Source organism: Hyperolius riggenbachi, chromosome 3 (assembly GCF_040937935.1).
Source record: "Hyperolius riggenbachi isolate aHypRig1 chromosome 3, aHypRig1.pri, whole genome shotgun sequence".
In the NCBI taxonomy this organism is placed as follows: domain Eukaryota; kingdom Metazoa; phylum Chordata; class Amphibia; order Anura; family Hyperoliidae; genus Hyperolius; species Hyperolius riggenbachi.
Genome location: NC_090648.1, coordinates 368,072,639 through 368,087,037, shown reverse-complemented (window position 1 = coordinate 368,087,037; position 14,399 = coordinate 368,072,639). Strand labels below are relative to the sequence as shown.

Below are 14,399 nucleotides of genomic sequence, written 5' to 3'. Positions count from 1 at the left end.
TTTGTTTTAATTAAAAAATGTATTTGAGTATTTTTGGGTGCATGGGAGATTACCAGTTAATTTTAAATGTAAAAGTGTGTCCATTAACCTCCCGGGCGTTACGGATGAGCTTAGCTCGTCCAGTAACGCCGCAGTGCATTGCTCAGGTCCTGGTGGGCCGATTTGCATAATTTTTGTTTCAAACACGCAGCTAGCACTTTGCTTTGTTGCGATCGCTGCAGATCCGCCGCTACCTGCCGCGAAAGAGGCCCCCCCCGCAGACCCTTTGCGCAGCCTGGCCAATCACCGCCAGGCTGCGCTATGGGGTGGATCGGAACTCCCCCTGACGTCATTCCGATCGACTGTAAAGAGTGGGAAGCCATCATTAGTCAGAGAGAAAGCTTGTGGCAGTTGCCTTGTCATTTTACTGATGCTTTGCACCTGAACTGGACTTTTTTCCTTCCAAACTTTTGCTTTTAAGATGTTTTCTGCTAATTCTTGACACATGACCACTGTCCTGGACATTATGTCAGATGCTTTGAGGGATATTCTGTTTTTACTTAATGATCTATCGTGGAGCACTGGCTAGCTTTAAATCTGACATGCATTTCCAAGCATCTTAGATGGACAGTCAGGAGGGATGGACGGCCTTAACTCAGTGCTAAGTGTGTTTTTGCGTGTGTGGGTTTCAGGGCTGTGGATTGGGTACAAAAATCATCTTACTCCAGGGCCCCCAACAACCCCAACACCTTGATCTCTAGTTATCTGGCTTGCAGTCACTGCCGTGTATCCCCTTTTCTTATTTCTCTCTGCTTCAAACACAGTAGAGAAATAGCTGAGTGAGTTGTGCGCCCCCTCCTACACTGCGCCCTGAGGCTGGGGCCTCTCTCGCCTCTGCCTCAGCCCGGCCCTGAGTGCAGTGTTACGTACGGTACATTACATAATTCCAGCAGACGGTGCTGTAAAGAGCTTACTATAAAACAGCTTATCTCACCCGTCAGCTTGGTGTTTAGTCATGTGAGCGGACTGTACAGGAGAATTTTTTTTGCCCTTCCTGTGCCGCAGACGGTCATTGCTATCGGCCGCAGTTTTCATAGTGTGCAGTCTGTGCCCAACCCCTTGCAGTCTGAACAGCTTGATTATGCAATCCAAGCAGTAAGAGCACCGCCCCCAGAGACTGAAACGAATCTTAATTTAGCTTCTTCTGGTCATGTAATCAGAATTTTAAGACTACTTGTTCAGCTTCAAATGCTTTATTTCACACAAACGTAGTATTATTTGAGCACTAGATTACAAAGCTATTAGGCGTTATTGTAAACCTTGGTTGGCTTTGTTGTAGAGTTTGGGGGTGCTCCTGTGGTAGACAGTGTTTAGGTGTTGCAGCAGTGAGAATGCTCTGAGGTTAGGTGTAGGTTGCATTGTATCGTGAAGAGATGCTCGTCTCCCGGGATTGTCCAGCCAGAGTATACAACATCTTGTGTGTGTTCTGCTAATGTCTGTGTGTAAAGCTGCAGCCTGGTACTGCTTTGTGTTTTTGTACTGGATGTTCTAATGAAGCCAACGCTCTAAACATTTCATGTATCAAGCATAATGAAGTTTTCTTGTAAGAAATACGGGAGACTCATGTGGAACGTATAATACTGTGACGGAATAATTATTCCTTTTTCTTTTATGCATTTCATTCTGCACGTATCTTGTGTTAAACAATACTCGGCATTGTTTGTGTGTGTCTTCAGGGGCTTTTGGCTGATTAGCTGGGACTGAGCACAAATATTCACTTACTCATTCCTTCCTTTTCCACACGGCTCCCCCTTATACTTGGGAGGCCTCGGAGGAGCTGCACCAGAGCCGTGTACACCAGGGAAGGTTTGATTGCCTGTAATTTAATATGAAAAAGGTGATAAAGTATAAACACATTTTATTTCCAATTACAAAACCATATTTCTGTGTAAGTATGTACTTAGTAGCTAGCGAGCTAACTGCAAACACATGCTGCAAGAGGCTCATATGTAACCATGTATAGCTGCCACCTCCCTAGTTTAGTGATACATTTGCCTGACTAGTATGGAATAAATTTACTGTTAGTATTTCACTTAAGATTATACGCAGTAAAATGGTTAGGTCACCACACCAGCTGATATCAGTGGGAGGCCTTGAGGCTAGTGGCATACTAGGCACAATCACTTGTGTTGCGGAAAATGCTAATGCTTTTGCTGATAATGAAAGTCTGTGGCCTGCATGTAAAAACGCATATATGTGCATTTTAGGCTCCCTGCACACTGCATGCGATTCCGCTTTTTAATCGGTTTTTACATCCGATTCCGATTTTTAATCTTTACTGCATGCTGCATTTTTTGATCGTTTTTCTGTTGAATGTATTCAGGGAAAATCGGAATTGAAAATCAGAAACGGAATCAGAAAACTGATTTGCAGTGTGCAGGGAGCCTTAAAATGTGTGTTCTGCAAACCTCACAGCTTTCTAATTCACATGAGAAACGCAATTGCAAATGCTTACAAAAACACAGAGAAAAATTAACTGCAAAATGCAGAAAACACTGCCTAGTGTGCTTCCAGCCTGAAAGGTCCTGAGTAGGGATTGGTCAATGAGATGCACGTAATTCTAGCTGGCATGAAAACGTCATGCGGATTGGAATGGGGCCAGTCAAAATCATCAGGAAGTTAATTTAATTTTCCCATTTCTAAGGTGCATACAGTTTTCAAGATTTATATATATATTTTTTCTGCAAGGCAAATAATTTGTATCTTATAAATGATCAGCGCAGAGTCCAAAAACAGAAGACGAGTCTTCAACAAAGAATAAGAGCGGGCAAATCTCCCCCACAATAAATATTGGGGTCACGGCACAGCTCTGCATTCATGGATACCCAGAAAAAGGAAAGAGGCTTACCAGCTGGTGACAGCCCACATTATAAGGTTGTATCAACGATTTGGTAGGACATCAGGAAGCAACAGTCTGTCCAGGATCCACCAATTCAGCAATGATTCCTCTCACGAATGGATATCAGTAGTAAAAATCATTAAAAACAAACAAACGGCAACTCGAAGTGTAAACCGTTTAATATAGAGTTTTCATTGTAAAAACAGTATACAAACAAAACATACTTACGGGTGAATACAATGGGAACCCCAAGAAAGTTGCACGCGTGTATGGTTCAGCAGTAAAGGACAGTAAAAAGGTGCCGCCTGTCTCCTTCCTGACCGGTTTCATAAACTAGCGTCATCAGGGGATTAAGGATACAAGCGGCTGGCACCAAATATATAAACTTTTACAATAAAGAAAGGGGTGGAGCTATAAACACCAACAGTGAAGACCCCTCCAATAGAGTATAGATCAGATTCTACTAGGAGAGTGACTCATTGAAAACAATTGGATATAAGATTAAAAATTGAAAGTATTTAGTGGCTAGACAGCGCAATGGTCAAGGCCTCTGCCCTTGGCACAGGAGACCCGGGTTCAAATCCTGGCTCCCCCAGTCAAGCAAGCAACCATGCTTTTTTTAAAATATAGTATGCAATACAAACTGGCATATGTAAAACCAGAAAGTGCACATTATAGGAGGTGAATAAGTGAAAAACTTGCCTAGACAAAGCCAGATAGCTATCAAGTGAAATCCAATGTCAGAAAGTACAGAACCGCATAGTGGATGAATGGCTGGCATAGGGATCCCTGTGCCGGGATTTGAACCCAGGTCTCCTGTGTCAAGGGCACCTTGACCATTGCGCGGTATAGCCACTAAATACTTTCAATTTCTAATCGTTTATCCAATTGTTTTCAATGTGTAGTGATCTGGGTTATAGTCACTCTCCTAGGAGAGTCTGATCTATACTCTATTGGAGGGGTCTTGACTGTTGGTGTTCATAGCCCCACCCCTTTCTTTATTGTAAAAGTTTATATATTTGGTGCCAGCCGCTTGTATCCTTAATCCCCTGATGACGCTAGTTTCCGAAGCCGGTCAGGAAGTTGACAGACGGCACCTTTATACTGTCCTTTACTGCTGACCCATACACGCGTGCAACTTTTTTGGGGTTCCCATTTGCATGGGCCGTATGTTAGTTTTGTTTTTATTCTATTTTTTATGCTGTTTTTACAATGAAAACTCTATATTAAATGGTTTACACTTGCCGTTTGTTTTTTATGATTTTTACTACTGATATCCATTCGTGAGATGAATCATTGTTGAATTGGTGGATCCTGGACAGACTGTTGCTTCCTGATGTCCTACGAAATCGTTGATACAACCTTATAATGTGGATTGTCACCAGCTGGTAAGCCTCTTTCCTTTTTCTGGGTATCCATGAATGCAGAGCTGTGCCGTGACTCCAATATTTATTGTGGTGGTGATTTGCCTGCTGTTATTTGTTGAAGACTCGTTTTCTGTTTTTGGACTCTGCGCTGATCATATATAATTTACCTGTTTGTGAACTCTGGACATTGTTCTTCTCTCAGCAGCAGCCAGTTTGTTTCCTTGGCGCTGATACACATATGCAAAAAAATAAATTGTCTCTCACAGACCATCTCTAGTCCTGAGTTATTCTTGTTGTTACAAATGCAGATTCGCTCCGACAAAGTGAGGAAGTTAGAGGAGTTTGGATCTGAGATGAAAAACTAACTATAACAAGAAACTTGTCTATATATCTTATCTAAAGTTTAGTTTACACAACAAATCTAGCTGCAAACAGCTTCAACAGTTTATGATTATTTATTCCTGTGATACAATGAGGGCAGCCATGTTCTGTTTGTCACATTACACACAGGCAAGCTGATCTGTATCTCCAGTCCTCAGCCTGTGAAAACTTCACTCCCCTCTCCTCCTCCCCTCTGCCTCTGAAATGTCTGGCTAGTAACCTCTTCCTCCGCCTGCGCAGACTGAGCTCCCATAAGCCCTTGCTACATGGGACTGAGTGCCAATGCTCTCTGGAGACGCTGTGGGCGAGGCTTGTTTTGTTGTAATACTCTAATTCCCTATAAACCAACAAGTATTTGGTTTGAGGAATGCCCTATAAACTATATGAAAGGAACGCAATTATGCAATGAGTGAACGTTTATCTCGGGTCCACTGCTGTGCATGTGCTAGCAGCTCCCATGTAAACATGTAAACAAAACAGACATTAGAAGTTTGCTATGAGAAAGAATTAATGGAGGAAACATTCTGTGGCAAGCATGTCTGTTACTTCAGATCCAGATAGTGTCACATTTATTAGATGTATGGGTTATATTGGTATGATTTTAATAGAAAAAAATATATAATGTAAAAAATAACACGTTAGACTCACAGCCGGCAGTAAGTAGTCCAGTATCTATGAATATCTGCAATTTGTAGAGCTTTCTGTTTCTCTGTATCAGATCTTAATCCATATTGATCACTTTACTCATCTGTTTATCATGATACATTGCCTTGACTAATGAACATTCAAGGACAGTCTGATCAGAGTTCACAGAAGAACTATAAAAAGCTCTGTTGTGTTACGTGACGAGTCATCTCTTAATTGGAGGAGTGTATTGTATTTTTATGCGTTTTGTAATAGCATGCTTGCTTAAGTAGTGAACAGAGTATTATAAATAGCAGCCTTGGACTTTAGGAGGATGAGCAGCAGTAAGTTATATTGGTGCCAGAACAACCTGTCCTCATCCTGCGGAATAGATGAGTACGGTCAGCATGTGGGAGAGCAGGAGTGATGCACACTGTATCTTTATCATGCACACTGTTTATTTTAACTTCACTTCTATGTAAACTGCACTTTTGTACCATGTAAATTATGGTATTTTGCTATGTACTGTACTATAAATCCTAAAACGCTCTGATATATACATGAAAACGAGTGTATGGTGTGTTTGGTGAGGAATTATTGCTTTTTGCCTGCATGTTGCATTTATATGTGACCTTTTGGGTTTTTATGTAGCAGCCTTTTACTTCTATTTTGTGTGCTGTTTTGGCATTTAAAGCAAACTGGTAACAAATCTGAACAATAGAAACTGAGCGCACCTTTAGGGAGAGGCCACACTCATGTTTGTGTAAAGCGTTGGCCACCCTAGACTGCTGGCACCTGCTATGGGAATCCTACTCTCATCGCCATTTTATGGGGTGGGAAATTAGTTTAACTTGCGAGTATTGTAGCTGAAAAATCAGGGACTTGTGAATGATCGCACGTGTCGCCATTGGAAAACCTTGCCTGTGGTTTAGCATTGCGCCAAATCCATACTTTTGGCAACAACCTTAAAGGACAACTGAAGTGAGAGATATATGGAGGCTGCCATATTTATTTATTTTCAAGCAATACCAGTTGCCTGGCTGTCCTGCTGATCCACTACTGCTAATACTTTCAGCCATAGCCCCTGAACAAGCATGCAGCAGTTTAGGGGTTTCTGACATTGTCAGATTTGATAAGATTAGCTGCATGCTTGTTTCTGGTGATATTCAGACACTACTGTAGCCAAATCGACCAGCAGGGCTGCCAGGCAACTGGTATTAGCAGCCAGGGCGACCAGACTCCCCCCCCCCCCCCCCCCCCCAATTTTTTCCCCACTAGGGGAATGTCCTGCTGGGCGGGTCTGATCGCTGCCGGCTATTTTCGCCTTGCGGGGGGTGGGGGGCTCCTCAAAGCCCCCCTCCGCAGCGATTTTCGGCCTCCCTGTCCTTCCCTCCCTCCCCTCTTTCCCCTGGGCGGCGCAGGACCGAGATCCGTCCTGCACCGCCTCTAATAGGCTTCAGACTGCGGGGATCGCCGATCTCCTTTACAGCGCTGCTGCGCCGTATGATGTAAACAGCGGGGATCTAATCCCCGCGTGTTTACATTTCGCCTGCGAGCCGCGATCGGAAGCTCGCAGGCAGTTCACGGAGACGCCCTCCGTGAACTGACATGAAAAGGCCGCTCGAACGAGTGGCCGTTTCCATGTAAAACCACTTAACACCTGGGTCCGCCGATCGGGTGACCGTAGTCGTTAAGTGGTTAAAAGGAAATAAATATGGCAGCCGCCATATACTGCTTCCTTCAGTTGTCCTTTAAAGAAAACCTGAGACGACAAAAGTAAAAGATTTGATAGTTACCTGTGCCTTCCTCCAGCCCCATCAGCACCGCTGAGTCTCTCGCTGTCCTCCCGAGGGCCTCCATTCTCCTGCTAGCGGTCCCGGTAACTGGCTCAGCCACGCCAGTCGGGCTCTTCTGCGCATGAGCAGGTCTGTTTTTTCATCATTGAAAAGGATTGCAAAAAATCAGTACAGTTACTGCTTTTTAAGTCGTTTCTCATTCAATAAAATAAACATTTCAGTACGGATACCTGAGCTGGATATTACATAACAAGTGACTGTGCAATATGTAAGATTCCCATCTCTGCATGGAGCTTCAGCAGTGATCTCATCTTTGACCTGCTCAGTCACTGAGAAAATAGATGCATAATAACACTCCAGTGTAATTGCACGTAGCTTCTTTCCACAGGAACATTGCTGTGCTGTGTGGGCAGTGCCTAGCACCTGCCTGCCTGTGTGCGCTTATTATCTTATCACAATAATATCCCAACCATGTGGCTGATATGAGAACAGGCATGAACTTGTTTTATGCCATTGTGTGCTGGGAAAATGAACACAATGCCGTTATTTTTATTAGCAGAACACTGTAATGAATGCCATTATCTCCGCTGACGTGGTAATCGTTTTTTCCCCCCTGAGCTGTATTTACAAAGCCGTTAAAATGATGGTATGAATGGGAATGTATGTGTTTCAATGTCAAAAAGAAAATATGTACAATACAGAATGTACATGGATCTGCTTATATAACGCTCTAAAATGCCTTTTTATGTTTAAAACTGTTCTACTTGAGACGTAAACTACTGCAGCATTTATACTTAACTTCGGCTTCATTCAGCCCCTCGCCATCCTCCCCGACTGTATCGTTGTCCTGGGGTAAGCTCCTGTAAATTGGCCAGTTGCACTCCATTGCGCATGCAATTGCACTCCTGTGGCTGGGAGCGTTCTGCGCAGTAGGCTTCCAGCCACAGGAGCATGACAGCGGAGGCGCAGCCAGGCCGTGCATGCGTGGTGCAGCGCAACTGGCCAAATTACTGAAGCGAACCACAGGATGGGAAGATGGCAAGGGAGCATGGGGCTTTAGGAAGCCACAGGTAAGTTTGATTGCTGTAGTCGTTTACGTCTCTTTGTTTTTATTTTCAGGTTTATCACTTTTCAATTATACTCACATGCTAAGGCAGCCATGTTTGCTGATTACATTTGCAAGCAGTTTGGCTACCCATAGATCCCAATATAATTCTGCGGCTGTGGGATGTCTGGACCTGCATTTTGCCGCATGATAGTGGGGCTTGGCTATCAGATTGCTGAACTTAAAAAGAGTCTGAAGCCTATTAAATTATTTTTACCTGCTATTAATGTTAAGCAATGTTAGCAGTGCTGAAATACTGCATTCCCATGGCAGGACGAGGGCTTTATACCCACCAAATCCCGGGGCAAAATTCCATGACTTTCAAGGTCGAAGATTTTTGCTGCCCGGGGAAGCAGAGCTTTGTGCTGTAGCTCTGCCCTACTGGAGTCCATCTCCACGGATCTCTGCCTCTCCCCACCCCTTCTCCTTCTTTCACTGAGAGGGGCGGGGAGAGACGGAGATTGACTCTTTCATATCACACTCAGGCCTGGAACCCACTACAAAACGCTATCGCTAATTGCAATCGCTACCGTTTTGTATGAGCGGTTTCGGGAGCGATTTTAACCGCTTGCCGCCCGCGTCACGCCAATGGGCGTGGCCGCGGCGGCAGCCCCAGTACCAGCTAACGCCAATTGGCGTAAAGTCCTGGGGCAGCAGTTTACGGGAGATCGCGTGCAGGTTGCGCGCGCATCTCCCGCTTCAGTCAGGCAGACCGTGTATTTACATGTGCAGCGCTGCGATCAGCAGCAGCGCTGCACTGGGGACAGCCGTGTGACACGGCTGTCCCTCTGGGGGCAAGAGAGCGATTGGCTCTCATAGGCAGAAGCCTATGACAGCCGATCGCCGTGATTGGCCGGCTGGGGGGAGGGAGGGGATTTAGAAAAAAAAAAAATAAAATAGCAAAAACAATTAAAAAAACAAACAAATATTTATCAAAAAAATAAACACAGGGGGGGCCATCAGACCTCACCAACAGAGAGCTCTGTTGGTGGGGAGAAAAGGGGGGGGGATCACTTGTGTGCAGAGGTATACGGCCCTGCAGCTTGGCCTTAAAGCTGCAGTGGCCAATTAAGGTTAAATTAGGCTGGTCACTAGGGGGGTTTAACACCATGGTCCTCGAGGTTAAAAAGTGAAATTAATTTGCCAGCGGTTGTGCAGCAATTAGCGATTAGCATTTTTAATTCTGATTGTTCCTCTCAATTATTTTTCATTTTGTTACAATGCCGTAATGTAAAAACGCTTGCAAAATTGCTCTGTGTAGGTTTTTATTATGCCAGCGTGTATATACATTACATATGTGTATATACATATACATATATTACATTGCAGAAACGCTAATCGCTAATGCTCAAAAATGCTGCATATTCTGAGTTTTGTGATTTGGTAATCGCAATCGCTCCAGTGGAATTTGGCCTATTAGCTGAGCATTTAGGGAAATCGCTAGAGGTTTTAATCGCTCCCTAAACGCTCAGAAAACCGCTGTAGTGGGTTCCAGCCCTCACTTTAATGAGAACAGCTGCTGCATAAAGCCTCATACCCACCCGGGGATACTTGCGATGTTACCCGATGTTGGGCAACATTGTTTGACATAAGCTTGTTAAAAGATTTTGCCCACGGCGGCGATTGCACATCGTTAAGCGACGGACGCCGCGGTTCTCCGAGATCCTCGATGACTCAGCGCAAAGTACCGCAATCGCTTACTTCCAGTTCACACTCGACCTGTAGTCGCGTGACGTCCCGAGCAGGAAGAGGCATAATTTAACGTCTGTCATAAAGTGGACGTCGCTGGACCTGTCGGGTAGTAAGTACGTAGCTTTAGACCAGTGTCACATTTTCTGTAGAGTAAGGGCTAATTCACACTACAAGAGCATTGTGTGTTCTCACTTGAGTGATGTGATTTTGTAAAAATCATCCATACTATTGTATTAGCAAGAGCTTATCAAATTACTAACGCTTAAAAAGCTCTTGCAATAATAACCTGCCCTAACAGCCAACCCCACTCTCTGTACCCACAGTGATCAGTTGGTGACTTCTTATGGCAATTTGCGGCAGAAAATCACTAGCAGTAAGGCAATCTGTAGCAGCATTTCATCTCTGGGTTTTTGTCAGCTATATGTGACATTCAAAGTTTATTTTTATTTTTTAAAACAGATACACTAGACTTTTTTTCCTTTTAATTATTAAAAATGATAATTCCATTTCAATCTGTAGCAAACTGAGACTTTTCAGTCCAGCAGGGAAGTGCAAATGGCTCGAGTTTTCCAGCCTTAACAACACTACTGTGTGTGCTCTGTGAGGAGGACAGTTCATTGTGCCTGTCTAGAAATTCATATGTTGCTGCAGGCATACTTAGCAGCACAAGGCAAAAAGAATTGACATTTTCAATGGACTATTCAATCACTGGCATCAAACTTTGACGTCTATCTTTCCAGCTTTTTTCAGTCAGTGTGAAATATGTCTTCACATATGTGCCCTTCCTAGTTGCACGTTGTAAGAGGGTTTACCACTATCAGATGAGTAGCTGCAGCAGGGGCACTGCATTGTGGGATACAGCGAGTGGGTAGAGGGTTTGGTGGTTGTAAAAGGGGGGGGGGGGAGCAATAAAGCTGACCACTACTTCCTGCTCTTCACAATGGCAGGGTGATGTGGCATGGGTGCAGCAAGGTGACACATCCCTAAGCACTCCACAGATGGGGTGGTCATTTGAGCCCTTGAGATTGAAGACCCCATAAGAGGTGAGAGGGTTTTTTGGGGGGGAGGGGGGGGCTCTACATATTGATTGATTAATGTTATTCCCTCCTAGCTCGCCAGATTAATTTGCAGACATGGGAATTAAATGTAGTTAGAATTATTTCTTGAAATAATGCAGTTTTACAAGTCATCTGCATCTCATATGACCAGATTAAGCCTTAGCTATAATTTCCATGCATAATGTTGTTACAGTACTGTTTTTTCACATAGCATTTACATAAGCGAGTCCTGTGATCGAGAACCTAAAGATAACACAGAAAAATGCTGTGCATCTCGCTTCCAGTCTGTTTTCCTGACTTGTGACATGCTGTAACTGATCTGTATCTGTTATTGTGCCCCACCTCGCTATGCCCGCGTCAGGCATTTATAGAAGCATTGAGTGCTAAATATACCAAGCACAATAAATGACCTTATTGAGCTACTGCCTTGTGGAGCCACTAGCAGTGCCTGTGAGAACAGGAGGACTACAGAATATATATATATATATATATATATACACAAGAATAGAATAGCTATGCGGCTTTGTATAGCAATATGGGAGCAAAATGGTACAAAATAACAGTGCTGGCCATCAGTGAGTCAGAATAATAATGTCCATAAAAAAGTAGTCCAAACAAATGGCAACAGAGAGAGCGAGGCTCAAAGACCGCTTATTTACCCAGACGCAGTGTTTTGGATGAGTATCCTTTGTCAATGGGTTTAGCAGGCTGGAAACGGTAGGAACTATACTACAGCTTGATGTATTATGCTCAAATGTTTAGTAGTGCAATTGTAAATATACTCATAGAAGTCTAAATACTCACTTGTTTGGTTACCACTGTTGGGCACCCACTATGTGCATTTCATGGGGACATATTATTTTATTGCCTGCTTACCAATTACAATCTGTGGAGTTAATTGTGTTCTTGGAAACACCCCTTATCTTCACCAAGAATCTAGTGTGGGTAGCTTATAGTGTTTATTGGACAGTCTGGATAAATATGCAGTCATTGTGCCAATTGGGTTTAGGTGCTCAGTAGCCACACATGCTTTACTGATCATACCACCCATGGAAATAAACTAAATAAAATGGGACCCGACCCTTTTTGCTTTTTCTTCCCAAGTTTTCTCCTAGGTGATCTTTCACACCTTATCAGTAAGCCTCCCGCAAGTGAGAAAGTACTCAAAATTTTAACAATACTTTTTCACCTACTTTTTGGTACTTTTTCGATTGCAGAGTGCTGAAAAGTTTTTCTATAGAGAAGATGAAAATTATCTCTTAGGAGAAATGTGGGAGAAAAAGAAAATTGGAACAGGCCCAAATTATTCCTTCCTTTTAGCTGAAAACATTTCATTACCACATGCAAAAGTCCTTGCAGTCTGAGGTGACCAATCTGGTAAACAGTAGAAGAGAAAAGAGTTAAACATTTCCAACACAAAGGCCCCAGGAAGGAAGGAAAGACTTGGATAGCTGCACAGAACTTTCAGTTTGATGAATTTACTTTACCTGTCGTTTTCTGCACTTAAGGCAAAAGCAGGTCCATGTGGCTGAAAACAAATTCATAAATGATAAAGGAAAAGTTTGTTGAATATTTCCAGCAATAGAATAACTGCTGTGGTTGTTGGAGTAAATGGAGAGGAAAGCAGAGCTTCACTTCCCAGCGCTTCATCCTCTGGGGAGACATTTTGTTTCCTTCTTTTCAGTTTTCTATAATATGCACACAAGAGTGGATGGGTAATATTCCATAGTACGTGTTTTACAGTGCATAGCAGGTTACAGGGTGTAATGCATTTGCTCACTGTACAGGAAGTGTACCTGTATTTTGCTGTGCTTGTTATGGCGTGTAAAGAGGATTAGCGGTTTTGTGTCGTAGTTATGTAGGTAAAGCATGTAACACTGTTACGTGGAGGCCAGTAAGGTGATTTTTAATAAACTTTCTTTGGTTCATTTATAGCTATGAACACGTTATGCATGAAGTTTGTATATGCAACACATGCATTTTCCAACAAGAACTGTGCGTTTGTAGCTGCAATACAGTATATTGGACCTGGAAATGCGTTATTGCAGATGTTTACATCGCACAGCAGAGGAATAGGAACTAATAGGAACGTCTGTGGAGTTTAATATGTCCTTGCAGATTGCATACCATGTGCATTGTGTCAAAGCTGAGGGCTTGTGCACACTATGTGCAGAGCTGTCAGTCTAGTATTCACAGGCCAAGAGTATACAGGTACATTAACTGCCTCCTGAATAAGTTAGCCTAAAGTTAACCACGCATTGTTACATTTCTCTAAATATGTTTTTTATCAAAAAGTACATCTAATTCTGTTAAAGAGGAACTCTAGTGACCCATAGACCTCAATTCACTAAGCAGTTTTGACTGGTCTAATGATGGTTTGGTGTATATCAGTTGCATCAAAAGGGAATTCACTAATAATTACCAAACGTTTTAGACCTGGTCTAAAACACTCAGTTACTCCTTGTTTTCCTTTGTGAATTGCATCTTTTGATCTTTTTCCCTGCTTTACCGACCTAATTACCTAATGTTTTAGACCAGGTCTAAAAACTGGTCTAAAACATTACACCAAACCATCTGTAGACCAGTCTAAACTGCTTAGTGAAGTGAGACCATAGTAGGATGTAGTAAATCCTTGAGGATACCCACTTTTATGTTAATGATCCTGGTTTTAGCCTCCTAAACACTTCCTATATCTATTTGTTGCTTTTTATTGGTATGTAGCCCTGTGCTCCCAGTGATGATTAGCCTCAGCTATTTATTATGCAGCCTCCTCCTTGCACTGCACTCTGGCAGACCAGGTGTTTCTAATCACTTTGGAACATGCAACAAACATTCTGCAATGCTGCACCTTGCCAGCAGTACAGATGTCCCCACCTGTGATACATTTTGTAATGTAAATTAGGGTGAGGAAAGATTTTACAGTGGGCAAAAACTGCCTAAATGATGGTAAAGTAATATTGTAAAACATAAGCGATTTATTCACCTTCCTTTTTAAATGCTAAGGCCCTTATGATCTGTGCATTGAGGGAACACAATAGGGAAAGGCTATTCCTTTCTCTATTGAGGGCCATGGGAGTGTGTGAGGGCATAATCAGCGGCTGCATGGAGTGTTATGGTCAATAGTAGAGATGATTTCTGCCAAAAGCTAGTATCTGTTCATTGCCCGAGTTGCCATAAATCTAACAATGTATGAGCCAGCATTGAATGTGTATGTTTCTGGTAGGGAGATGGACATTGCACTCTTTGGAGTAAGTATTGAATTCTATATAAGAACTTGGTAAGTGGGGCAAAAATGAGGTACTCCGTAGCGACCAGTTACAACTTATAATTCATTCATCTGACTACACTCAACTATCCAAAGTGGAATTGGCTGTCATTAGTACCATCAATGCTGTTCACTGATCATGGAGTGCAACCAAGGTAACCACAAGAGCCGCACATCAATAGACTTGTGCCACACTCTCTCAGCTGGAGAGTTTGTGAGGGATTGTCTGACAC

General features: G+C 43.0%; 1 protein-coding gene across 5 annotated transcripts in view; it reads left to right on the top strand.

Moving 5' to 3' along the window:
* NEURL1B (neuralized E3 ubiquitin protein ligase 1B) overlaps positions 1-14,399 on the top strand; it is a 561,907-nt gene that overhangs the window by 513,627 nt on the left and 33,881 nt on the right. The gene's annotated exons all lie outside the window — the stretch shown is intronic.